Consider the following 24109-nt stretch of genomic DNA (forward strand, 5'->3'; position numbering starts at 1 on the left):
TCTGTTAAACACAGCAAGCCTGAGGGGTGGGAGTGGGCAGAACACAATGTGGGCTGCCTGTTTTGAATTGGAGGCTGCAGCAATGGGAGATATGGGACCCTCTTGGGGTGTATGCTGTGTATGCCTCCATTGTAGGCTCTGGTTGTCTGTGTGTGTGTGTGTGTGTGTGTGTGTGTGTGTGAGTGTGTGTATGTGTGTGTGTGTAAATCAGCCATATATCATAAAGACACTGCAGTCTCCACTGTGCATCATTTTGAAAGATCCCTGGGTCTAAACCCCTGGAATCTCACACCACTCATACTTGGTATACAACAGTTCAGTTCTCCACTTGGCCGTAAAGCTCACTGGATGACCTTGACTGCCATTTGCGGCCTCTCGGACTAACCTACCTCACAGGGATGTTGTTAGGATTGAATGAGGAAGGGGGAGAGCCACTTTGAGCTCCTTGGATAAAAAGATGGGGTGAAAATTCAATAAATAAACAAGCAAGCCAGTTGTGCTGTCAGCAGAGCCATCGGATTGAATTGACCCTGAGTTAGTCCCATACATTTCTTTCAGCAGGTCTCCTCTGAGCGGGACTTCCTTGGTCAACCCAACCTTCTAGCTATTTACTGCGGACTTTCCTAAGCCACGGAGTGAGCCAGAAACCAGCCCCCTCAAGCTTCCTCTCCAAATCGTGTCCCTGCCCACCCTCCTCCCACACCCCATCTCCTGGCAGCGAAGTTCCTAAAATAGCAAGTCTGCAAGAACATCTTTTTAGCACTAGAGCAGTGTGAATGGAGGGGAAGCTGTATTACCGATAGAGTTCACCCCTCTTCCCCCTTGCGTTTTTTGGGGGGGCGTGTGCGCGCCTTGAACAGTTGCTTCCACACGCCTTCGCAGCAGCAGCAGCAGCAATGCTTTTCAGCACCCACGAGCGAAAGGCGGCAGCGCTTTCCTCTCGCCTCCCCGCCCCTCCCTCCTTCTCCGCGCAGAGCCCTGACATGCTTTCTGCTGACAAATGTTCACCGAGGCTGCCGAGGATTTAAGCATGCAGGGCAGCGTCTCTCCAGCTTAGGGGTCCCTGGTTACGCAATGGCTTATCCAAAGCGGCGCAGCGCCACGGTCGCCCAGCGAGCCTGCCGGAGAGTTTGGGACTATTTGGTTTCGGGTACCTCGTCCCCATAAGTCTTACCCTTACCCCGCCGCCTCTGCCGCTTCGCAAGCCTCTCCGCCTACTTTTTTGCTTTTAATCGGCTTTTTTTTCCCCTGGGGGAAGGGACTGGTCCCCCCCCCCTTTCTTTGGAAAGTATTGAACGAGGTTTGTTGTTGGAGATGGGCGCCTAGATGGATGCATTTGCTGCAGAGCCTACTTTCTTTACGGCGCGGCATCGGGAGAGGTAAGAAGAATTTCTCAAGCTGCTTGCGAGGGTGGATCCTTTTTTCCCTTCTCCTCTCTGTCCCCCCCCCCCCCCCCCCGCTTCCCTCTTCCGCACCGCTTGTCTTACAAGCCTTGCCGGCTCTGCCATCTAGAGCACTTCGTGAGATCACTCCAGTGAGTCTGCTGGGTTTTTCTCCCCCCGTCCCTTCTCTCCCCCCACCCTCCATCCATCTCTGTCTCTCTGTGTGTTTGTGTGCACAGGGGTGGATATCTCCCCCTCCTTTTCTGTTCTCACATGCATACACACATATACACAGAGAAGCTCTGCTAAGGTGAACTTGGAGACTTGCAATGCTCACATGCGTGTGGTACCCTGGGATGCGTTTGGAGCCATATGCCTGCAGGGTTGCTTAGTCGTTCAAAATTGTCTTTGGGAAAAGAAAGGGGGGGGAAGAGCAAGTTTATTCCTTCTCTGTCTGACACACACACACACACACACACACACACACACACGTCTTCTGCTGTTTTCTCTCGGTGTTTTTTTTTTGGGTGCTGTGGATATTACTAAGAAGTCTGAAGGATTCAGTCATTTGGACCTCGCTGAATCAGGGTCCATCTGCCAAGGTTTCTTTCTATAAATATATTTTGCATAACTGGTGATCGACTGAGGATTTTTAAAAATATCATTATATTTTCATTTGAAGAATAAGGGGGGGGGGGGCAAGGATGCATGGCATAGAAAGAAGAACTAAGTACCTTCCGGAGATTATATTTCCAAACCAGGGATAAATGTGATTCATCAAAGGTAAGACCCGGGGTGTTTCCTATCAAACTCTCATTGTATATATAACATAACCTTTTCTTTAATGTCTTAGAGAGCATTTGAGATGGGTTTGAAGGGCATTTGTGGGGAAATGCATAACTTTATTTGTATGTTTCTAAGACCCTTGGTAACAGAGATCTTGCGGAGGGAAATGAGTCTTGTTTTTGCTTTGCTTTTAATAAGGGGGAAAAAGGAGTTCAAAGGAATTGCATGGTGTGTGTCTCCCTTGGATGAAAAAAAACTGCTGCTAGAAATCTAAAATAATTTATGCTGGAGTAGATCAAAGATCAAAAAAAGGGTTTGGAAAGGGGGAGCAGGAGAAATTACAATATTCTATTAGAACAAGCATTATGGGAAAAGAAGGAAGGAGAAATGTGTGGAAACCATCTAGGGATTTAAAAATAAAATAAAAACCCTGTAAAGCTAAGGAAGAACTTTGCTATGCAGATAAAACTCCATTCTGTCTGAAAGCATACAGTTCAAGGACAGAGGATCTTCGGAGATGTCATAGAAAGAATAGAAACTGGAGATATGTGGCAGGAGACCAGGAGAGGCAGTAGGACTGGAAGGGAACACCTGAGATCAGGTGAAATCCCACTTTGTCTTACAGAGATTCCTAATAATGTAAAGGAATAGGTAAGGAAAAGAGGTCCCAATGGGATTAAGCAAGTAGAGCTATTGAAAGGTGGGCAAATAAGGAATGGAGACCCACCTTGATTATGCCATATCATGTCACTCAAGCGTCATCAGATGTTTACAGTTCCCTGAAAGAGCTGGGCAGTTGATATGAAAGTGGTGGCATTTGCATGTAGTATGACAGATCAAAGTGGGCAGTCTCTCTTGATCACTTTCTTTGACACTCACATTCCCTAAATATATTAAATTGGTGTTCTAGAACCAAAGTAAGATTAAGAAGAAAGGAGATTCAAGAGATCCTCCAGCAGAAAATTGCTGGGGAGGCTCCACTGTGAACTTTCTAAACCCCTTGCCCATGGATAAATGGGCAGCCACTACATTTGATATGCACTTACACCTACAGAAAAAGGAAATGAGATCATGTAGCAGGACTCTATGTTGTGTGTGGCACACCTAGTGATTTGTTTCTATTTCCTGGAGATGCTAAGGGACGATCAAAGAGGTGGGGGGGGGGGTCCTCCCATACTCTTTTGCGAGTAACACCACCATTGTATGCAGAGACAGGAGGAAAGATGGACAATATTGGAAGAGGAGCTTTTCCCTAATGTGCTTCTAAGCATATGCACTGCTGAGTAAACATGCATGTTCTCAGATACGCAGTACCAATCACTAGGAAGTCAAAGATCTGCCCCCAATTCGTTCCTCCAGGTTTCATGGATATGAAGAAGCTATGACACCTCAGATGTCACTGGGCAGCAAATGTTGATCCTGTTATGGAAATGGTTGTGTGTGCTGGAACCATCACTGGTTTGAGAAAACGAAGAAACACAGCGTAGTTGACATTGCTTTTTCCTACGATGCTTCCCATTTAGCCCCACTTTGGTTCTTACCCTGAGTAGAGTTAGCTTGCAGTTGGCACATGCCCAATCTATGTGGTTTGCATCCTCTTGTCAAAACAGAGTGAGGGTGGCTGCAAAGCCCCTTTAGGATGTATGATTTGCTGAAAAAGAGGTTGTGCTTTTTTTGGGGGGGTGGACTCTGTCCAAATATACCTTCATAACCTTTGGGAACTGGCACCTTCTGCAGCATGGTGTGCATTTTGAGACCGTCTTCTCTGCAATGTGACTGTGATGAAATAAATAACATCCAGGACCCAGCTCTTATTTCTGGCTGATTAACATTGTAGGTGGAGTGCCTTGTTTCTAGGATCTCGCCTAGGCAGTTTCATCTCTGCAGACAGTAATAAAACCACGGTTCACTGTGAGCCCTGGTTCTGCTCCTTTTCCTCTCAGCCTGCCTGCTTCCTCTCCACTGTTGCTGCTGCCATTTAACAACACTTGTTTATATTGAAATGTGGAATATAATCACTTAGTTTTGCCTTCTCTCCTCCTCCTGCCCCTACTCTTCGGAAAATGTAAACAGCCCACTTAGCATTTCTATGGCAGCCTCTGTGCGTCCCTTTCTGCATGGTGGGATAGGAGCTGACAGCTCCCTGACAGTCCTTTGCAAGTCATCTCACTCTGTCTCTTTCACCATAGCCCTCAATCCATCGACTGGTGTTTGAAATGTGGCAGTCATGTCTGCTTCGGGCGTGCATGTATAGAGATGCTTGTTCTGGAGTAGGGATATTGCTATTTTCCTGGGCACAGGGCACTGTCATGTGTGGAAATGGGCTGGGGCGAAGCTTTGTTAGATGCAGGTGGGCATTTTCTCTTCTCTCTGAGCTTCTAGCCAATACACTGGAGTGAAAAATAATGCCTTTGAGCACTTTTTCCTCTTCAGAAGAGAGGGGGACACTTTGGAGGAAAGAAAGGCGAGACTCATCTATGCTCCCGTCTCTGTACCCCAAACCTCTCAGCAATACTTGCAAAGACAGAAACCAAGTTCTGCTTACCCTTCATTCAGTCATAAACAAGAGACTTCTGGGTAAAGATTCCTAACTCAGAACCACTTTGTTGGAGACTCATAGGGCTCTGAGCTTAACGCTTCCCCTCTTCCTAAACTGGTATTTGTGATCTGTGGTTCAACCTAACTTACCGTATATTTTACTTGTATTTTACACCCCTTAGATACACTAGTTTGAAAAGGCATATAAATAAACAATCAAATCATCTATCAGGTGCCAAATTGAAAGGTTGTCAAGTACAGCTTTAACTACAACCAGGAAAGTTTTGTATCATTATAGAACCAATTAAAATTGAGCTAGGAGCCATGAAACTAGACTTGTCTTGTATTAAAAGAACCGTGAAACTAGGTTTGTGGCCAATAAATCACAAAAAAGCAAAAAGAGAGAGAGAATATTTCAGGACTACCATATTCATAACCTGCTTGTACAATTGCAGTAACCATACTAATATCAGCTGTTCTTGAGACAAATTCACTGGTTTAGGAAGGAAGTGTGCTTGTGTATTCGCATTTACATCAATAATCATTTCATATCCTTATGATGTTTGTATATTTGCCAGATGTCAGTCCTTTCACCATAAATCTTATAATACAACTTTTTCCTCTAATTAATTGGTGCCCATCTTTAAGACTACAATACCATGATGCAGTGTGATTGTAAGCGAAAAAGCATATACAACTAGCATAGATTATACCAAACAATTTAGAATGTGTGTGTGTCTGACAGATTGAAAGCTATACCTTCATGAGCCAGAGATCTCTGGTTGGTTCTATGGTTACTGAAAGATCTAAAGAAGTATCTGGATTTTCGGCACCCACAATCTAGAACATGTTCACATGGGAGTTACTTGTGCTAGTGGTTGATTACTGTAAAACACAGATGAAAGTGTGGAAAGTAGGGAAAGCCATGGCAGATGAGGAAAGTGATAACCTGTTCATTGAAGTTCATTGCATCTTTTTTCTGTGTCTAGTGTGTTATATTGGCATCCTCTGAATGCAACAGGGATACTACAGAATGACCCATATAAGCAAACAATGGGTAGCTTTCTTCTTGCGCTTACAAATTAGATCATTCCCCCCCCCCCCCTAGTGCTTAAGAGACTACTGGGAACTCAGATTATGAGAGCATGTTTATATCATCAAACTCTAAGGGCTTATTAAAAACTATGTCAATTTGTTAAAGTCTCTAGATGATAGTAATGGAACATGGCAAACATTAATAAGTAGAAATGTGATTGGAGAGGCTATCTAAAGAAGATACACCGGGCGAGGGAACTTTTTGGCACCCAAGGCCCAATCCTTATCATGATCAGCCTCATGGGCCAAACTTGGCAGGTGGACAGGGCCACCTACCTGTCAATCACATCAGTATGACACCGCATGATTGATGGGTGGGTTTGGCTGCCCACATGTCAAATGCAGAGCTTTGCAGATCTCTCCCCACTTGAAAGTCCTGGTCTCAGAGCTCTAAAATGGGAGTGTTGGGAGGCTTGCAAAGGCTTTAAAGCAGCCCTCATGATCCCATTATCAGCCTGAGACATGAGTATGGGGCTGTTTTAAGGGCTTCTGCAATCTGTTAAATGAAAAAGAGTGGGATCAGCTGCACAGTTTTTGAGAAGTGCTTTGAAGCAACCCCCAGCACTCCCATTTCAGCTGAAATGGGGGCTGCCTTACATTACTCCCCAAAAGTGCTATTTGAAGCAGCTCCTATCAGTAGCCTGCCACTGCCACCTGACTGACTGCAGAAGAAGCACACAATCTGCTTCAAACAGCGTTTTTGAGAAGTACTTTAATCCCTACTCATCCGCTGATGAGTGGAGATTAAATCCTACTGCCTTGGCTGTGCGATCCTGTTCCCTGCTGGCAGCAGGGCATGCAGCCAATGCATGATTTAACCTTGTGCTCCTGCCCATCAGCTGACATCACTGGGGATGTCAGCTGCTGCGTGGGTGGGTATGGTTTGGGGGAAATCCCCTTGTGGGCCAAACTATTCCCCTGGCCTGCTGGCATCTTCCAAGGTTGGCCTGCAGGCTGGTAATTCTCCACTTCAATATAAGGAATCACCTGTAGAGTGAATGTCCAGCCTTTCCTTATAGAACAAAAAATAAAAATATACCAATACCATGTACCAATCTCTCTTTCCCTCTCTCTCCTCCACCCTCTCTCTCTCTCTTACACACACACTTCATTATATCATGCCACTAAAACTATGGCATAGCTCATAAATGTTGTTGAAGAGGATGCAAAAAGCTCTTAAGGATAATTTAATTAATTTGAGGCTATTTTGATTCTGTTACAATTTTATTAGTAGTATGGGAATAAAAAGCCTTCCAGTGAATATGTACAACTAATACTGAGTTTATTCATGGTAGCAAAACTGATCATCACCTGACTGAGAAAAAGTTCCTTATTTACAAAATGTTGATTGGTAGTGTTGCTGTCACAATCAGGACCGGCCCTTCTATGAGGCAGAATGAGGCAGCTGCCTCAGACAGCAAATTCTGAGGCGTAGAAATTGGCTAGAAATGTGTGCTGTGTGGTCTGCCCTGCAGCCCCTAAGCTTGCTTGCTGCCCTCAAGTGCGGTGGAGACACTGTTCCAACTTATAGGATCTAACTATCAGGCTAGTCAGATTTGGTGCACAGAATGGGGAATGCACCTTCCAGTCCTTTGCCTCAAGCAGGAAAATGGCTTGAGCTGCTGCTGGCAAACATTGAACAAAATTTTGGTGTTGGTCTTTACCATTGCAGCTGAAAAAGGTGCAAATCATCTGCCTCCAAGGGCAGCCAAGAATGACTCCCATCCTTCAAGCTATTTCTTTGAATGCAAGCAGAACTGAACCCAGTGAAACTTACTGCCGACTAAACATGCATAAGATTGGGCTTGGACTCTGTGATCCCTTGAGGCACCTGCTGTTTTGCTTTCTCCAGATTTCCCACCATCTCTTAAAAGAACAGGCTCCCATTCCCACCCCCTTGTTCCTGATGTAAATCTCCACTCACCCCTTGTTCCCTGGTGAGGGCCCCCCCCCCAATGTGTGGTGTGCCTCAGGAGCCCTGGATACAACCATTAGACAGGGACAAATCTGCCACATGCCATATCCAGAGAAAACATTGTGAGACTTCCCCTGGCAGGAGTGAGAGGATGCTGGCCAGCTGTGGTCATTTGGAGTAAACCTTGGTGGCCCCCTTGAAAGACTGCTGGCATTTTCCAAGCAACCTCTGGTTTCAGTGTGGCATTCCTCTCTCCCATGGGGTGAAGCTAGTGGCATTTTCATGGGCTGAGTAAAATATTTGGGGATGCCCCATGATTGAACTTTGGAACACATTCCCTCCTCCCCACACCTATTCCACACTTCTCCTTCAGAATGTGGGTGCAACGTTTTCTGATTCGGCTATTCTGACAATTTACCACCACAACTAAACGGCAGGTAGTGATGGCTGGTGAACACCTGGAGTCAGCTTTTGGGAGGAGGCTACTTAGACAACCTACCTCCACTTGTTGACTGGCTTGCTGGGCACTGATTGGTGCAATTGATTGGAGGTTTTATCTTTTGAAACATTGACCAGCAGAGGTGGGATGAAGTAAACAGGTGCCCCTCTGCTCAGCTTTAAGATGAGCTGTCCATGAAAGCTTTCATCAAGCATCTGGTGCTGAGCTTGGACCCAGTATGAGGAAACCGTAGGAGTTTAGTCCTATTTGTATACTCTGCTTATAGCTGCATTTAGTGAAGATTCTTGATGGATCAGGTAAATAAAAGTTGTGATGATTTAACCCCCAAAGTCCTGTATTGTGCATTTGGTGACAACCTCCAGGGAATGTTAGCAGTGGTTAAATTGCCCCATTCTCTGCACTGTTATATACACAGAGAATTGTGTAATTGGAAGGGACCTGAGGCTCATCTAGTCTAATTCCCTGCAATGCAGGATTATGCAGCTGTCCCTTACCAGGATTGAACCTGCAACCTTGGCGCTATCAGCACCATGCTTCAACCAATTAAGCAATCCAGGCAATTCATAGTATTGATGATGATGCTTGGTGGCAGCATTGGGATGACCTGCTGTGATGTCACAGAGAGGCAAGATCAGCAGAATGGTCCCTGTTGGATGAGCTGTTCTGACTTCAAGGATGTCATGCTGCCATTGGGTGAGCTGCTCATAATATGAGGATATTCAGGCCTAAGTAAGAATGGATAGTAATAACAGGGTGTTGGTGAAGGAGAATTGGAAGAGAAAGGGGTCCAGAGGAAGAGAATGAGAGAAGACCATAAAGGGGATGGGCAGAGAAGGGAAAAGGCCTGGGAAACTAGGACAGAAAGTAGTAAATAATAGAAGTACACCTAGCTGGGAAAAGGATGACACTTTCTGAAAATCTTGATATCAAGCTCATTCACACTTGTCCCTCCCCCTAATTCTAGTCTCGCACCTTAATCTCAGTGTCCCTATTCAGCTAAAAATATGAGCAATCCTTGCCCATTACATGCACTATTACATGTATTATTATAAGAATTATTGTAAGAATATTATATGCATTTACACTCCTAGTTTCCTAGTTTATACAAGCGTATAAACAGATACCGCAATGCATTTACCTATATAAAAAAAGATGCATATATTTATATACATATGGAATTTTGTGCCAGAAGTGCAGTCCCATATGCAGCTTGACTCTTTCATACATATTATGTGTCTAAGATATGTATTTCATTCTGTATCATTTTGCATATATTTAGCCGGGCTTTTAAAAAATGCTCGAGTGAACACAAATGGACACTTGACACAAGGGTCATTTTGATCCAGCAAAATTTGATCAGGCTCCAGCCACCCCAAATCCATGTATAGCCCACTTAAAATGGATTTCCCTTCCACCCCTAGCTATGAATTGCAGAGGCGAGGAACTGCATCTTGATGCAGAGCAACCAGCCAAATCGATGGATTTAGGCTCCAAGTGTTAAATTACGGGTGGTCTATCTGGAAAGAAGAGCTTTGTACTGGCATTGGATTCTTTTTGTACAATTTTGTAATGGGAGATCTGATACAAATGAAGTGGGTGCTCTATGATTTTTATAATCTTCATCTAAAATATTTTGTTACAATCACTTTAAGGCATGTTGTAGCAATGGGTGTGTGTGTGTGTGTGTGTGTGTGTAATCCCATTTGCAATAGTACTACAAAGCTCTTACCATCGTCCCAGCTGTTGCTCTTGATCCCACCCCATCTCCAGATTGGAAAGGAGGGGGGTTGTCACTGGTTTGTTTTTTTTACTTCAGAGTATAATAACCTGAATTACCTTCAACTTGGAAGGCTGCCAATGGCCTGCATGGCAGAAGCAGATGTAAACATGTCACTAAACAGCCCACAAAAATGCTGTATGGGATACTGAAAACATGCCATTTAGAGATGAGGCTACTAAATTTCTGTTTGATTTGTTTTCTCCCCACCTACTCTCCCCCCCCCCCACTTTCTTGTTAGTTTTATTCCGGAAGGAGATTTGGGAGGAGTTTTAATAACAATAATTCTGTGGCCTTATCTGCCTGTCCTACATTTGTTTGATTTCCTTCGCTGCAGTGTAATGAAGTCTTTGACATCTCTGTAGACTGTGCAAAAGAGTGGTCACTTCCTATGCTGGAAATAAGGGGTGAGGAACCTTTGGCAGCCTGAGAGCCGTAATCCATTCATAGCAATCTTTTGAGGGCTTCATGACAGCGGTGGGAAGAGCCAGAGGCCAAAGAGAGCTGGCAACAAATGTAAATTTTGCCTTTGTACAGGAGGCTTGTTTACACACACACACACACACACACACACACACACACACACACACACACTGTCTATCCTCCATCCTGATAAGCCAGAGACATTACCAAAGTACAATGACACAGTCCAGCCAGGAAAAAGCAACCCTGGCAGAGCCAGTGAGTGTTGTGGCTCAAGGAGAGTTCTGAGGACCAGAGAGAGAAGCCATGAGGGCCACATTCATCCTGTGTCTTAGGTTCTCCACCTCTGCTGTAAATGCCACAACTTCTAAATGCATGTGGCTCCTGGAAGGTTTTCCTGAAAAGTTTCCTGGCTTCTACCTGTTTCCTTCTGGCTGATGAAGGTATCCAAATGCATTTCATTTTAGATTTTTTTGGGGGTAGGGGTAGGGGATGTTTCTTACTCCAGTGCATCTCATCTCTGAACCTACCTTAGAATGTTACACCTCCACAGAATACCCATGGAAAGCTATCTCAATGGTCCATCCAGCTCTGTTTTATCTACAGAGACTGGCAGTGATTCTCCACGTTGCCTGACTGGGGACGTTCCCTACCTTACCTGGAAATGCTGGAGGTTAAACTTGGGAGCTTTTGCCTGCAAAACAGATTCCCTACCACTGAACTAAGGCCCTTCCTTGAGTGATACATAGTGATGTATCTCTGTAGCGTTGCTTCGTTTGCTGTGGCAACTCTCTGTTAAATAGGAACTGTGATTCTGAATTTAGCAGTGGTAGAGATTGAAGGATTTGGATTAATATAAAGGTGTTGAAAGGCCAGCTGGGGTAGGTATTTTACAAAGAGCTGGCCTCTAATCCTACTGGCAGGTGTTGTGATGTCAGAAAGGTTGTGTTAAACTGGGTAAGATAAGGAGACAGGTCCTGGAATAGCCAACAAATCCCAGGGCTTAGATTCTGGTTGGATGCAAGATAAGAGGCTGGACTAGTGCATCTCAGTCCATGTCAGCCTCTGGTGCTCAGAAGTAAAACAAGGTGGATTAAGGAGGAGGTCAACTAAGAGTAAATGAATAGCAAGTTGTTCCTTTCTTTTTCACTTGGCTTTATATTGCTTTCAAAAGACAGACAGAAAACATATGTTGAAAGTGGTTAAGGTTCCTCCTCTGGTCTCATTAGTTACGTAAGTGAAGGAAAAGACATTTCTATCAGGGTTGAAAATGACATTTCTCTTAGGGCTGGAAATGACACATTCTAGATTATAAGGATGCTGGAGGTGCTGTGGAACTTCACTGTAACCTCAGATTCTGGTGCAATTATATGTGCTACAATAGAGACTACAAAGATCAGCACTGGACTCTCTCTGCGAAAGTGAGGTTTACAAGGAGCTTGACTTTGCATCTAGTCCATCAAGAAGATGGGAGAAATACAGGTGGACATCTAGCTTTTCACTTGTCACAGCTTGTACCAATAGTCCACTGGGAGGAAAAGCTCAAGATGGAATCAGGCAGGTGTATCTCTGCTGCTGTATCTCTGACTTCCTGATCAGGCATATCTGTGCAACATAGTTCATATCAACACAGCACAAGCATAACCTATAGAGTCTTCTGCTTACATCTATTAGAAGAGCCCTCTTCAGGTGTTAGTGTTACTCAGCGTGGATGTGGGGGCCCCAACCTCCATGCAAACAGTGTGACCAACTGCAGTGATGGAGCCTTCACACATACAGCTGTGCACCATATCCTTAGATCCAAGAACCATCACATCTCCATCTTGTCATAATTGAGCTTCAGTTTCATCAACCATGAGCTTCCACAACCCAGCCCTAGTTTCAGACACCATTTCAGCATTTCCATAGCTTCTCTCAGGGTTTTTTCCCCCAGCTGGAACTCACCAGAACTCAGTTCCAGCACTTCTTAGGTGGGCACCATTGCCATTATAACAGAACAAGGAAGGCATTCACAGTGAGTTCTGGCACCTCTTTTTTTCCTAGAAAAAGCACTGGCTTCACTTCTCGGATGAAAAGGGGAAATGGATCTGGGGGTCACCAGCATGCTGGTGACAGCTCAGCCCCAGTCTCCAGTCTATCAGCTTCATATATTTTTTCAGCCAATGCTTTTATCCTTCCTCCTGTTATTCATGTGCATATTTATACTGTCAGGTTGTATACTGCCAGCTTAGAAATTACCACACTGCTAAGTCTATTACTGTGGTGTTGCCGTAAGTGTGCACCCCTCACTCCCACCACATACCACCTATAAAATGGGATGTGGGGGGAAATAATGATCTACCTGTCCTTTAAAGAAAGCCTGCTCTGGAAACGGTCCAACTTCTGCCACAAATAGTGGTTCTGGAGTTGATTATAATCAAAGTTAAACACCACCCCATCCCAAGTTTTGCGGGAAGTTCTTGTAGGCTTGCAGGCCTCTGAAGTTTAAATTCTGCCCTCAGATGAGACACAGCTTTCTCATCTGAGTCATATAAAGATGCTTTACTCTGTTACCTTGCTCACATCACCTGCACCAGACGGATACACTACAACACTTGAAAACAACAAGATGTTCTTCTGGTGTTTTGTTCCCCTGTACGTGTGATGTTGAAAAACAACTTTAGCAGGTAGCAGCAGTGTGTGAGTGTGCTGCACATTCTCTGTGGTGTGACAGATATTCAATCAGCTTGCTAACTGAAACAGCTCCATAAGATGTCCTTATTACACTGAACAAAATTGGCAATGCACACAAGCACAAAAGATTGGGATATTGTTATATCCAGTGATTTTTTCAGGGGCTATTCTAGGGTTTGCAGTACCGGCACCTCTTTTTTCTTTTCTTCTTTTTGGTTAACAAGTGTGACACATACATGGTGAGTAGGTTTTAAAAAAGGTAAAGGACCCCTAGATGGTTAAGTCCCGTCAAAGGCAACTATGAGGTTGCGGCGCTCATCTCATTTTCAGGCTGAGGGAGCTGTTGTTTGTCCACAGACAGCTTTCTGGGTCATGTGGCCAGCATGACTAAACCACTTCTGGCACAATGGAACACTGTGATGGAAACCAGAGTGCACGGAAACATTACCTTCCCACTGCAGTGGTACCCATTTATCTACATGCACTGTCATGCTTTCGAACTGCTAGGTTGGCACGAGCTGGGACAGAGCAATGGGAGCTCACCCAGTCATGGGGATTCAAACCACCAACCTTCTGATTAGCAAGCCCAAGAGGCTCAGTGGTTTAGATCACAGCCACTCATCCATGGTGAATACCAGTGCTTATTTTTCTAGGAAAAAAGCACTGGTTATATATTATATATCATGCTTCCCTCTGCAGTTTGTTTTCCCCAACCCCTTCAACTGAATGTCTTCAACCCTTAGCAATGGCAAAAGGTGGGGTGAGGTGGAGGCTCTGACCTCCCAGCAGGTGAGATGCTCTTGCTTAGCAGGAGAGGAAAGGGGAAAGCAGTGGCAAAGCTGGCATGGTGGAAATCCGACAGCAGAGCCAATCTGGCACACCTCTTCCACCACCCCAGCAACCTTGCCCCCCTCCCAGTAAGAAGCAGTGACTCATCTGTCAGGTCAGGTACATGCCTCAGCCCCACCACTCAGTTCGCTACTGACCGTCAGAAATAAAACCAAAGCCCTCAAAATAAGGTTAATAAGGAACTGATTTCCTTCATGCTTTCCAGCAGCCAGGAGAATGCTACTTATAGGACAAGACACGGCCTGAAATATCGTCAGAATCACTATAATATTGTCAGTCAGGCTCAAATGGTGACCTGGACTAAGCCGAATGTCTGCCCTCATGGGATCATAAGGAAATGGAGTGAAAGTGAAACTGCCAACATTGCAATGGCTTTGCACAAAATCTATAGTGTGGCCACACTTGGAATACTGTGTACATTTCTGATTTCTGCATTGGAAAAATGATACTTTTCCAATGGAAGAGGTGTGGAAATAGGCAATAAAAATGATTGAGGAGCTGGGGCAATTCCCCTTTGAGGAAAGCGAACAATGCATGGGGCTTTTTTAAATATTTGTATCAGTTCTTTGTTTCCTAGGAAGGAAAAAAAAATGATGCCAGTCCTCTGAGCAGTTGCCCTTGGGTGTAAAATTTCCTCAGGGCCAGGAAAAACAATTACATGTTTTACTAGAACTTCATTAAGATCTTGGTATATAGTTATTACATGATAATTAAATAACTTGCTGCAACACTGTACCTTTCTCTGTACTCTCAGCACCTGACAGTGCATGCCTATTTTCACTACAGGGTCGTACCCTGCAACATTCTTCTGTGTCATGGGCTCACGTCTCCTTCTCTAAGCTGGGCAAGCACTTCCTGGAATTGGTAGAGGAGGTGTAATGCTCTGATGGGGTCACCCTAGCCACCTTCCCAAAGCCAGGAGAACTCCAGGAAGCAACTTTTATATGGAGCTTTTAAAACATTTCTAAAGGCAGCCCTGTGTAGGGAAGTTTTTAATGTTTGATGTTTTATTATGCTTTTATGTTTGTTGGAAGCCACCCAGAGCGGCTGGGGCAACTGGGGTGAAGCAGTTGTCAGTTTTCAGGGCGTCATTTCCCAGTAGCTCCAGGGCTCCTGTAGGCGGCAGGTGACAAAGAGATGTGGTTCTAACTCAGTCCAGGAATCATGGACTGTAGAGGCTCCATGTCCACTGATGGTTCCTAATAATTGAGGAACGAACCTGGACAAATGGGTTGCCCTTGTCAGAGAGACTAGAATGCAAGGAATATTACAGGATTTGCTCTCCTACAGACTCACCCAGTCAAGAGAAGGCTGTACCCCTCTCATCCAGGCTACCCATTGGCATTGGCCTGAAATCAATAAATGTGATCATCAGAAAGTATAACATTTGCTGTGCTAAAAAAAAAAAAAAAAATCAAGGGGGAAAATGAGCAGGTGTCTATGTAACAAAGAAATGACTCAGGCTGAATTGACAAAAATAAATTACACAAATGCTATTGTATTTGCTAGGTCTTCAAAACAACAACTGGTGTCTGGCATTTTGTTAAAGCAATCTCACATGTAAATGAAATAGGCGACTGCTTCCTGATATTTACTGTATATTGGTGGGGGCGTTTTAATCACAGTACAGCACTGATTCCTAGTTCTTAAGGTTCAGACTTACCTTTGCCTTTGTAGTCATGTCTAAGGACTGCAAGTTTTCTACAACCCAGGTAGAAGTATGTTTCTGGAACTGGACATTGACTTGGTTGTGAGCTCAGCTAGAATCAAGAGGATTTCAAAGTGTTTACAATGGGATACCCAATTTCAAAGTAGCGGGGGGGGGGGTTAGATATCTCCCACTGTAGGGACATTAAGATATCACATAAACATTGGGGGGGGGAATTGTGAGGGTGGGATTGTGAGGGTGGGCATGGTGTTGCACAGGCTATCCCTGCCACCATTGACACGTGGCCACCCCTACCCACAACTTAAGTGTATTTAGTCAGTGTGTGAAGCAGCCTGAGGTACATTCCAACATGTGTACATAGACCTCCTCAACATGATTGCCCCACACAATGTTGGAAGACTTTTTTATATATTATATACAAAGGCTATCGAAATGTGCCAAAAGGAGAAGGCATGGTTGCTGGACACACTTGGTGTCATCTGAACCCCAGTTGTGAAAAGCCATTTGTTTGTTAATGTCCAAATTTTCACCAGCTTCTATTATGAGTTCCTTCTCATGGGAGCCAACTCCTAGGGACCAAGGTCCCCTCAGCCCCTCCTCATAAAATATTTGAGGGGGACGGGTTCCCCCAAAGTTGATGGACGTTACCATTCAAACAGTGTGTATGCACCACATCTTGTGATCAATTATGGGGGTGGGACTTACCTCCCCCCCCCCAATTTTATCCAAGTTGACACTGCTTATAGGAGCCTACTTTTTTCATTTCACCATTCTCTGCGGGAGAACTGTGCGTGTGAGTTCCTGTCTTAGACACTGCAGTAGTCTGACACAAGGAAGTGTCAGTCATTTCCACTTCCTCACTATGCCTCCTGCCCCTTTCTGCAATGTCTGAAGTTGCCCATAGGCAAGGAAGTTTGATGTCACTTCACATGAAATGCACATTGACAAGCTATTCCCCAGTTCAGCTTCCCAGAGCACCTGCTGCCATTCTACAGTACTGTAAAAAACCCCGGTTTTCAGTTATTTAGGTAAAAGATAGTCCTGATTAGGATAAAAATGGATTCATTTCTGCACTCTGATTGAGACCCTTGTATCCATTAAGTTTAATATGCTATCTATGCCTGTACATGGAGGCTTTAACATTGGCCACATTCAAATGCATGAATCCCCAAGCGCATTTAGACGTGGTAGTCTAATGAGAAAAACTCATGTGCCATGCATGTGCCCATGTTAACTCTTTGACATGGCTGTGACTTATTTTATTCCAGAATCTGTTGCTGGTTTTGCTTTATCCCAGCTGTTTGTGAAGCTCACATGCAAGGAAGGCACTAATTGCTTCACCTAACTCTTATTGGCAAAGGTATCCATGTCCTTTACAGGTTCGCTTTTATTTCTCTTCCCCTTTCATTCCCCTTCACCACTTCAAATCAATGAATGGAATGATTACAGCACCTATTAATACTTTCCCCTCCCTTTCAACGCAAAGGAGGTTTGTCATTTTTATTTGGATGAATCACTGGTTGATTTTTAGCAGGAACAAAAGAATCCTGTCCTGAGGACACTAGCAACACAACCACATAGTAATAATAAATGTGACTGGTACAATGAGCTGATGATGAGATTGTGTACATATGCATCTGGTTTATGAGTAGACAGTACTGGCCTCAACACACAGCACCCTGAAGTAGAGATGGGGTAGAAATTCATACAGTTTGAATTTAATTTGCACCTCCCAAACCAATATGCTACTAGCTACCTCTGCTGTCAGAGGCATTATGTATCTGAATATTGTTTGCTGGCAATTTCAATGCTATTGTGCTCATGTCCTGCTTGCAGGCTTCCCATAGGCATCTGGTTGACCACTGTAAGAACACGATATGAGACTAGATAGTCTGATCCAACAGCAGGCTCTTTTTGTGTTCTTCTTTTAATAGCACCTTGAGGGACGCGGGTGGTGCTGTGATCTAAACCACTGAGGCTCTTGGGCTTGCCAATCAGAAGGTCGGCGGTTCAAATCCCCGCCATGGGGTGAGCTCCTGTTGCTCTGTCCCAGCTCCTGCCAACCTGGCAGTTTGAAAGCATGCCAGTGCAAGTAGATAAATAGGTACCACTGCAGCAGGAAGGTAAACGGCATTTCCGTGTGCTCTGGCACTCGTTGCGCCAGAAGAGGTTCAGTCATGCTGGCCACATGCGGACAAACGCTGACTCCCTCGGCCTGAAAGCGAGATGAGCACCACAACCCAATAGTAGCCTTTGATTGGACTTAACCGTCCAGGGGTCCTTTACTTTTACTAATAGTGCCTTGTTTAGAAGAACTAAGACTGGATGTCAAGAGTCTCAACAATCTCTTCTATGATAGCTATCTTATTTGTCCACACCTTTGTATTATATTGAACCGGGGTTTTTAATAGATTTCGCCAACTCTAATATTAGCTTCGGTTATTTAGAGGCAGCAATTTTAATTGCTTTCTTAATACCATATGGCGCAGAGCTGCGAGACTGCAGTGGGCGTTTTGCCTGTATCAATCAAAATACATATTGCTCTCCTCTATCTCCAGCGATTATAAGGTCTTCTATAAATATTAGCTATAAATACCATTACATCTAAATCGTGTTTGTATTGATCTGCTGGAGAGAAAAGCAAAACAGGCCAAGCCTTAAGTTGCTTCTTTTGCCTAAATACAAATTGCTTGCCCAGAGAAAAATCCAAGTTAGGGCACCACGTTATCCTCCAGGCTGGTGTTCTGGCTCAAATGTAGATTTGCAGGTGCATGTACTTGGAGGGTCATGGCCTGCAGCATTAAAAGGAAAAACAGTTTTTGCAGGAAATCAATAGCCCTGGCAACCAAGAACAAGTTGCTGAGCTCTTGTGCCTGCAGTATGGAATCCAAAGCTATATTCTGCCATGTTCTGATTGAAGAAACAATAGTCTTCTCAGGTGATAAAGATTTTGGAGCAAGAAAATGGTTGGTTTGTTGTTGTTGTTAGCTTCACACGAGTAGAAATGAGATAAATGATCTCTCTGGTGCCTTGCTGTCTGTTTTTGTGCTGCTACTTATGATTTTACAGCAGAAGCAGAGCCTGCAACCCCTGGATGGGAAACCGGTCACTTTCCAGATGTTGTGGGACTGATCTTTCATCAGCCCTGGCCTGCATAGCCATTAATAAGGGACAGTGGCAATTTTAGCCCAGAGACATCTGGATTAAAAAGTGGCTGGAGGAAGGGGAGGAGGAGGAGGAGACAGAGGGTGAAGAAAGAGCTGTAAATGGAGAGGGACCCTTTTCCATTCCTTTGACCCCCCTCCCCCCAAAACTCAACAAATCTGCTGTATCTGGAACTAGGCGTGCGGAGTGCAGCTGGATGAGATGCAGCCTTGGGCCTGCCCATAAGAAGCAAGTCAAGAGGGAGAAACTCGGGTGATTAAAATACTTTACCTTTTTAAATGAGTTTGTGGGAGGGGTGGGGAAAAGGGATGGTTTGTTCTTAGAATCGTAGAACCTTAGAGCTAAAGCACCCATGACAGATGGCCATCCAACCTCTGCATAAAAACCTCCATGGAAGGAGAGCTCTTGTTTTTATTATGTACTTTGTGTTTGTGTCTTGGTGTCAGGGACTGGACTGAAGAGGAGGAGTGGTGGAGATTCCCCCCACCCGCCTTCTGTAGTTTCCAGAGAGGAGGAAGGCAGTCTTGAATTACAGCAGCGCTTTGAGGAAGATAACAACAGCTCAAAGACAGGTGAACAGCAGAGTTATGAGGTGTTAGGAGAAGGAGGAGGGGAGGAAGAGCAGCTAGCTGACGCATCACTGGACAGCACAACCTACCCCCCTTCTCCCAAAATGCGACGTTCATTAAGGGTGCAAGAACCAAGGGCACAGAGGCAGTTGTCCACTGACAGATGCCGTAGAAGCAGGTGTTGTTGTTAGAAGAGAAGGGGGGGGGGAGCTCAGTGCAAGCAACGCCATCATTGAGGAATGACTGGATTTCTTTGCCTTTCAACGTGATGACTGAAATAAATCAGAAGTAAGAACTTTCTTGTTTCCTCCCTGCTTCTTGGTGCCATCAGGGGGGAGGGGAGGATTCCTCAAGCCTGACACTTGTATTTTTATGTTGTGATCTGCCCTGAGATCTATGGAAGCAGGGTGGTATACGCATTTAATACCACACATTTAATAAATAAATAACAAGGGCTGGGAGAACATCAGTGATGGAGAATTATGGATTGTACTGGATCTGGAGTGTGGCCCAGAAGACTCTTTAAATACTAGCCAACTACTCAGCCCAGCCAACTGCTCACCTTTTTGGCAGATGTAGATGCTGGCAATGATCCTTGGCACTGCTCCCTCCTCTTCTCATTCTAAAAAAAAACCTTCTTGTACACCTCATTTGATTCCCAGGTTTGAGTGCAGATGTATGAGATCCAGTCTGCACAGATGTTTTTGGTGGCTAGGTTGCACAACCAGATCAGGATCCTTGCACCATGGCTGCGGATCTTTTACCATGGAACTTAGGATCCACAGGCATTCCTTTGTTAGACTGAATAATATCGGCCTGGAAGCTTAAGTCATGCTCTCTACCCTACCAACAATCAGTGGTTGTTCCTCATTAAAATGTCAACATATACAGCAAAACAGGGAGCTGTCTCATCCTGAGTCGGACCATTTTTCCATCAAGTTCAATATTATCTACGCTGATTCGTTGTTGTTTTCCAGGGCTGCAGATGGTAGTCTTTCATAGCCTTACCTGGAGATGCTGTAGATTGAACCCGAGACCTTTTGCATGCAAACCATGTGCTCTAACATCAACCTGTGGCCCATCCCATCCCATATCGACAAACTACTTCATAACACACTGGCATTGTGCAACACATTGCTGAAGCTGGTGAAAGGCACTCCTAATCACTGCAGCCACTTGGGCTTTCAGAGACAAGCCCTGCCATCCCGTAACTAGGCTTTAGTACTGCATTGTCATAAATTCAACCTTAAAGGTAATGGTAAAGGACCCCTGACCATTAGGTCCAGTCGTGGACGACTCTGGGGTTGCAGCACTCATCTTGCTTTATTGGCCGAAGGAGCCAGTGTGCAGCTTCCGGGTCATGTGGCCAGCATGACTAAGCCGCTTCTGGCGAACGAGAGCAGCACACGGAAAAGCCGTTTACATTCCCGCCAGAGCGGTACCTATTTATCTACTTGCGCTTTGACGTGCTTTCGAACTGCTAGGTGGGCAGGAGCTGGGACCGAACAATGGGAACTCACCCCGTCACGGGGATTCGAACCGCCGACCTTCTGGCTCATTGGTTTAGACCACAGCGCCACCTGCGTCCTAATTCAACCTTAAATTGTCATTAAAAAATAATAATACTCCAGTGTGGGAAACAACGAAAGTATTTGTTCTTGGGCAAGTGTGGAGTACTTATAAGATCAAAGACTTATTAAATATAAAACAAATTCACAGGGCAGAATGAATATATAGGTTATAGGGAACCAGGCAGAGGGCCTTCTTGGTAGTGGCGCCCTCTCTGTGGAATGCCATCCCATCGGATGTCAAGGAGATAAAGAACTTTTAGAATACATCCAAAGGCAGCTCTGCATTAGGAAGTTTTTAAGACATTTTATTATGTTTTTATGTTTTGCTGGAAGCCGCACAGAGTGGCTGGGGTATAAATAATAAAATTATTATTAGTATTATAACCACCTGGAAGAGGGCCTTTACAGTGACAGCGCTTGCCACATGAAAAAGCCACTCATCAGATGTAAGGCACATACCCTCCAACATTTCTCTGATGGAAATAGGGACATCCCATTCCGTAATGATTACCGTATTTTACGATTTATACCCCACACATCTTATTGGGTTGCCCCAGCCACTCTGGAAACTTTACAACATAATAAATCATTTAAAAATTTTTTTAAAAAAACTTCCCTGTACAGGACTGCCTTCGGACGGCTTGGGGGTTGGATAACTCCATACCCTCCAACATTTCTCCAATGAAAATAGGGACATCCTAAGGAAAAGTGGGATCAAATCAGAAACCGAGACAGCTTCTCTAAATCAGGGACATCCCTGGAAAATAGGGACACTTGGAGGGTCTGAAGGCATGCACAGACTACTTGATGCTTCCCTGCCACCACCATACCTCCTCTGGGAGTGGCAGAAATCCTGTTGTACACTGTACTTTCCATAGCCACCTTGCTGTGTCCAGAGGTCTGCAACTGTTTTCCTTTCTCCTCCGGCCCAGCGCCTGAGGTGGTGGGGGTGGTTGTTGTTTACCACCCATTCCTCCAGGGGTTTGTGGGAAGATTGCAATGGGCAATCTTCTTCCTCCCTAGGACCCTCCCACCCCTGCATCGCTGTTCCAGGACAGTCCACTCTGTTCTAGTGAGAAATTCCTCATCTTGCCCGACAGTTCAAAGTACAGTGGTGCCTCGGGTTACAGATACTTCTGGTTACAGACTCCGCTAACCCAGAAATAGTACCTTGGGTTAAGAACTTTGCTTCAGGATGAGAACAGAAATCACGTGGTGGCAATGCGGTGGCAGTGGGAGGCCCCATTAGCTAAAGTGGTGCTTCAGGTTAAGAAGTTTCAGGTTAAGAATGGTTTCAGGTTAAGAATGGACCTCCAGAACAAATTAAGTTCTTAACCCGAGGTACCATTGTACAGATAGGGGGCCTCAAGTCGCTGCATCTCCTCTTCCAGCAAGGCAACCAGCTTGCTGTGGGTGTAGTTTTGCACATTTTCAGGGAGTAAGACGACATGACACAGGTGTTGCAGGTCACTGCAGCAGCTCTCTCACTGCCTATGTCTCTGGGTCCTATGCCCACCAGTCTATGCTCCCCCCTCAACATCCCCTGCTAAATGCCCTCACAAGCACTCCTGTTTACAAGTCCTGGTCACAAGCTCCCAGAGGCTGCCACTGGCTAAACAGAACCACTTCTGGCTGCTAACTCTTTCCCCAACTGAATTCCTCCTTCAGCCTGGCTTCCTCTCAGCAGTAGCCCCTCCCCCTTGATATTTCCTCCCCTTGAGCTGAGCAATAGTGTAGCACCTCTGTATGACAAATCACCTGGGGGTGGGGGGAGGTGAGGAAGAGAAATGAGCTGTTTTCCCGTTACCACATAATCTCTAAGCAGTTTTTGTTAGGCATCTGTGGCCCACTTTACATGAGCAGCCGACAAAGTGGAAGAAAAGGGCTTTCTTCATATGTTTCATATTCTGAACCATTTGTCACCTTTATTGCTATTCCCCAAACCCATTTCTCATTTATTTCCACCATTCTTCAAATGAAATGACACAAATTCTCCACCTGAGGTTTAAACAGCATTGATTGGAATCCTAATATCGCTTCCTACGGCTTGCATGTGATATCCTCTTAATACTATCAAATTGACATTTACTATTTTCCAGTTCCTTTACCCTAATGCATATTTGCTTGTGTTCAACTGTAGTACCCTAGCACCTTCACACTCACATAAAGATTTAAAAATTGTAAATTTTGTGTTCTTCATATGTGGATTTCCTTTCTTGAATTTCATATTAAGGCTACATACAATACTTTAAAAAAGACAACCCATGCTGCATACATTTTCCAACTCATCCACATCACATGTTGCAGCAACTTCCATTGCTCTGTTGATAGTTCTATTTTGTTTTAGAATAATCTGCCCACACAATAAAGCATATTTCAACACCTTAAAGATCAAGTTATGTATTGCTCCAATACTTGTTTTTTTGTAAACGTTCATCCAAGTCCTGTGCTTTTTTCCTAGGATTCAGGGTGGAATAAGCACATAACCTGATAGAGGGGGAAATGTGTTAGATTGAGTTTCTATTTCCTCTCCAAAAAAAACCTGATTTTCCTGTTAGTTGGTTCATGGTAAATAGAAAGACTTAATGGGGTTACTATAAATGTAAGAGAAAAGGCCAAGATGTGAAGGATAAAGGATGTGGAAAACAGAGTCAGACAAAAGACTGTGGAGGCATTGCTGAAAACATTAAGCAGCTGAGACTAAAAAGCTCATTCTGGTCTGTGAACAATTATTGCTTCTAGCTTCTCCCTCCTACGCCTGTCTTAAGATGCAAACCACAATAATTTGATGTCCAGGAGTAAGCAATTGTCTTGTTCTCTCCTCCCATCTCCTCTTGTCAGATGGTCCCTTTGAAACCACGTCTCTGGTGATGTTGCTGCTTTTCTATTACAGTAGCATAGAATATATGTCTATCAGTGGGACTATGTTCTACCTTCGCTGTTGGAGGCAGCATCACTCTGAATATCAGTAGCTAGGAATCGTAAGGAAGGAGGGTGCTGTTGCTGTCAGGTCTTGCTTGCAGGTTTCCCTTAGGTATCTGATTGACCACTGTGAGAATAGGATGCTGGACTAGATGGGTCACTGGGCTGATCTAGCAGGCTCTTCTTACAGCTTCCTATTCCCCCCAGCCTTCTCCCTGTCACTTCCCTCCTCATCTGTTTCCCCCCTGTAATTTGGCATAATCTGTTATCTGACCCTTTAAACTGGAAATGCTAGGGATTGAACCTAGGACCTTT

The 24109-nt window shown here is 44.7% G+C and overlaps 1 protein-coding gene across 4 annotated transcripts in view; it reads left to right on the forward strand.

Annotated features, from left to right (window-relative positions):
* The first annotated feature begins 776 nt into the window (after window positions 1-776).
* Window positions 777-24109, forward strand: part of LRFN2 (leucine rich repeat and fibronectin type III domain containing 2) — a 243087-nt gene continuing 219754 nt past the window's right edge. The window contains exon 1 of one of the 4 annotated variants that reach the window (XM_028724414.2): window positions 777-1379. The gene's annotated coding sequence lies outside the window, so the exon portion shown is untranslated. Of the gene's footprint in view, window positions 1380-1518; window positions 2166-24109 lie in introns of those variants that run through there. The other 3 variants (XM_028724417.2, XM_028724418.2, XM_028724415.2) reach the window with 3 other exon arrangements.

This window comes from Podarcis muralis, chromosome 3 (assembly GCF_964188315.1).
Source record: "Podarcis muralis chromosome 3, rPodMur119.hap1.1, whole genome shotgun sequence".
Lineage (NCBI taxonomy): Eukaryota > Metazoa > Chordata > Lepidosauria > Squamata > Lacertidae > Podarcis > Podarcis muralis.